We start from the raw sequence: 4,494 nt of genomic DNA on the forward strand, positions 1-4,494 counted from the left end.
AACAACTATGTACTAGTATAAGCTAGATACAATGTAACAACTATGTACTAGTATAAGCTAGATACAATGTAACAACTATGTACTAGTATAAGCTAGATACAATGTAACAACTATGTACTAGTATAAGCTAGATACAATGTAACAACTATGTACTAGTATAAGCTAGATACAATGTAACAACTATGTACTAGTATAAGCTAGATACAATGTAACAACTATGTACTAGTATAAGCTAGATACAATGTAACAACTATGTACTAGTATAAGCTAGATACAATGTAACAACTATGTACTAGTATAAGCTAGATACAATGTAACAACTATGTACTAGTATAAGCTAGATACAATGTAACAACTATGTACTAGTATAAGCTAGATACAATGTAACAACTATGTACTAGTATAAGCTAGATACAATGTAACAACTATGTACTAGTATAAGCTAGATACAATGTAACAACTATGTACTAGTATAAGCTAGATACAATGTAACAACTATGTACTAGTATAAGCTAGATACAATGTAACAACTATGTACTAGTATAAGCTAGATACAATGTAACAACTATGTACTAGTATAAGCTAGATACAATGTAACAACTATGTACTAGTATAAGCTAGATACAATGTAACAACTATGTACTAGTATAAGCTAGATACAATGTAACAACTATGTACTAGTATAAGCTAGATACAATGTAACAACTATGTACTAGTATAAGCTAGATACAATGTAACAACTATGTACTAGTATAAGCTAGATACAATGTAACAACTATGTACTAGTATAAGCTAGATACAATGTAACAACTATGTACTAGTATAAGCTAGATACAATGTAACAACTATGTACTAGTATAAGCTAGATACAATGTAACAACTATGTACTAGTATAAGCTAGATACAATGTAACAACTATGTACTAGTATAAGCTAGATACAATGTAACAACTATGTACTAGTATAAGCTAGATACAATGTAACAACTATGTACTAGTATAAGCTAGATACAATGTAACAACTATGTACTAGTATAAGCTAGATACAATGTAACAACTATGTACTAGTATAAGCTAGATACAATGTAACAACTATGTACTAGTATAAGCTAGATACAATGTAACAACTATGTACTAGTATAAGCTAGATACAATGTAACAACTATGTACTAGTATAAGCTAGATACAATGTAACAACTATGTACTAGTATAAGCTAGATACAATGTAACAACTATGTACTAGTATAAGCTAGATACAATGTAACAACTATGTACTAGTATAAGCTAGATACAATGTAACAACTATGTACTAGTATAAGCTAGATACAATGTAACAACTATGTACTAGTATAAGCTAGATACAATGTAACAACTATGTACTAGTATAAGCTAGATACAATGTAACAACTATGTACTAGTATAAGCTAGATACAATGTAACAACTATGTACTAGTATAAGCTAGATACAATGTAACAACTATGTACTAGTATAAGCTAGATACAATGTAACAACTATGTACTAGTATAAGCTAGATACAATGTAACAACTATGTACTAGTATAAGCTAGATACAATGTAACAACTATGTACTAGTATAAGCTAGATACAATGTAACAACTATGTACTAGTATAAGCTAGATACAATGTAACAACTATGTACTAGTATAAGCTAGATACAATGTAACAACTATGTACTAGTATAAGCTAGATACAATGTAACAACTATGTACTAGTATAAGCTAGATACAATGTAACAACTATGTACTAGTATAAGCTAGATACAATGTAACAACTATGTACTAGTATAAGCTAGATACAATGTAACAACTATGTACTAGTATAAGCTAGATACAATGTAACAACTATGTACTAGTATAAGCTAGATACAATGTAACAACTATGTACTAGTATAAGCTAGATACAATGTAACAACTATGTACTAGTATAAGCTAGATACAATGTAACAACTATGTACTAGTATAAGCTAGATACAATGTAACAACTATGTACTAGTATAAGCTAGATACAATGTAACAACTATGTACTAGTATAAGCTAGATACAATGTAACAACTATGTACTAGTATAAGCTAGATACAATGTAACAACTATGTACTAGTATAAGCTAGATACAATGTAACAACTATGTACTAGTATAAGCTAGATACAATGTAACAACTATGTACTAGTATAAGCTAGATACAATGTAACAACTATGTACTAGTATAAGCTAGATACAATGTAACAACTATGTACTAGTATAAGCTAGATACAATGTAACAACTATGTACTAGTATAAGCTAGATACAATGTAACAACTATGTACTAGTATAAGCTAGATACAATGTAACAACTATGTACTAGTATAAGCTAGATACAATGTAACAACTATGTACTAGTATAAGCTAGATACAATGTAACAACTATGTACTAGTATAAGCTAGATACAATGTAACAACTATGTACTAGTATAAGCTAGATACAATGTAACAACTATGTACTAGTATAAGCTAGATACAATGTAACAACTATGTACTAGTATAAGCTAGATACAATGTAACAACTATGTACTAGTATAAGCTAGATACAATGTAACAACTATGTACTAGTATAAGCTAGATACAATGTAACAACTATGTACTAGTATAAGCTAGATACAATGTAACAACTATGTACTAGTATAAGCTAGATACAATGTAACAACTATGTACTAGTATAAGCTAGATACAATGTAACAACTATGTACTAGTATAAGCTAGATACAATGTAACAACTATGTACTAGTATAAGCTAGATACAATGTAACAACTATGTACTAGTATAAGCTAGATACAATGTAACAACTATGTACTAGTATAAGCTAGATACAATGTAACAACTATGTACTAGTATAAGCTAGATACAATGTAACAACTATGTACTAGTATAAGCTAGATACAATGTAACAACTATGTACTAGTATAAGCTAGATACAATGTAACAACTATGTACTAGTATAAGCTAGATACAATGTAACAACTATGTACTAGTATAAGCTAGATACAATGTAACAACTATGTACTAGTATAAGCTAGATACAATGTAACAACTATGTACTAGTATAAGCTAGATACAATGTAACAACTATGTACTAGTATAAGCTAGATACAATGTAACAACTATGTACTAGTATAAGCTAGATACAATGTAACAACTATGTACTAGTATAAGCTAGATACAATGTAACAACTATGTACTAGTATAAGCTAGATACAATGTAACAACTATGTACTAGTATAAGCTAGATACAATGTAACAACTATATACTAGTATAAGCTAGATACAATGTACATGGCCTCGCTTACGGTTGCTTCTGTGTCCGTGATGCTTTCTCTTTTGTCTTGGCGTATCTTTGATTTCCTGTGATGTTGACTGGAATTGACTTGCAGTTGCGACGTTGTTCTTGTGAATTGACTTGCAGTTGCGACGTTGTTCTTGTGAATTGAAGCTTAAGTAGAGAGATGACTCTTTTTATTCCACTGGCATTGTTATTATTTACGATAGTTTTTCTATGGACATGTAATGCTTAGCTATTTGTCCAGTGACTTATTCGTGTTAAATCTTGCAGAAATACTGGTCTGTTGATGCTATCAAACAACACTGGCCCTATACTTTGAGGACACAATGTATTATCAGCCATGCCATTGATATCAACATCCAGTTATTAACATACGGAAATATTAAACCCACATTGTCACCACTGGTCATAATTCATTACTAGTGGCCATTTCTTATCAGCATCTAGTTATTGTAAAACAATAGCAATAATGCCCCAATAATGCTTATATCCATCATCACTGATTCAATATTGTCAACATCTTGCAAACGCCATCAGAAAAGATTGAAGTGTCATTTTGGTTCAAATGAGCGCTAGTGTGCCAATGGATCATTTTTCTATGTTGTCTATGTTAAGTCTAGCAATTTTTATAACGTTTTATTTTTCACCAAGTTTTATTTCTATAACACAAATTATATATGAACAGAAGCGTAACATATCTCTTTCATAGATTTGTAGTGGTAAGTTGCTGTTTAAGCTGTCAGTCTTAACGTCTTTGGCAACAATTGGTCGGGAAAGTGTAAAATCATTTGTACAAACACTATCAGTCACGTATCACACTCTGTCTTATAAATATTGAAGTTACTGAAATATATATTATCTTCAGAGTTTTAATCAGATTTTTTTTTAAGTAACCATGGAAAAATATCTATTTGTAGGGAGAAAGCTAACCAAACTGTGAAGACGTCAGGTACTTGAAGTTAACACAAGTGCAGTCTTCCTCAGTCGGACGCCCCTGAACACCTGTTTTGAGGATGAAGGCCTCAGGACAAATTTGAGATGTAACAGATTCAGTGTTCTCTGCCAGTATTATAGTAAATAAACAAGATACATGCTTTCTGCACATGTACACACTACTATTGCTGAAGTATATGCACGCCGCCTCATTGCCCTCCGCTTAT

The sequence above is a fragment of the Mizuhopecten yessoensis genome, unplaced genomic scaffold (genome assembly GCF_002113885.1).
Source record: "Mizuhopecten yessoensis strain PY_sf001 unplaced genomic scaffold, ASM211388v2 scaffold9033, whole genome shotgun sequence".
NCBI lineage: Eukaryota > Metazoa > Mollusca > Bivalvia > Pectinida > Pectinidae > Mizuhopecten > Mizuhopecten yessoensis.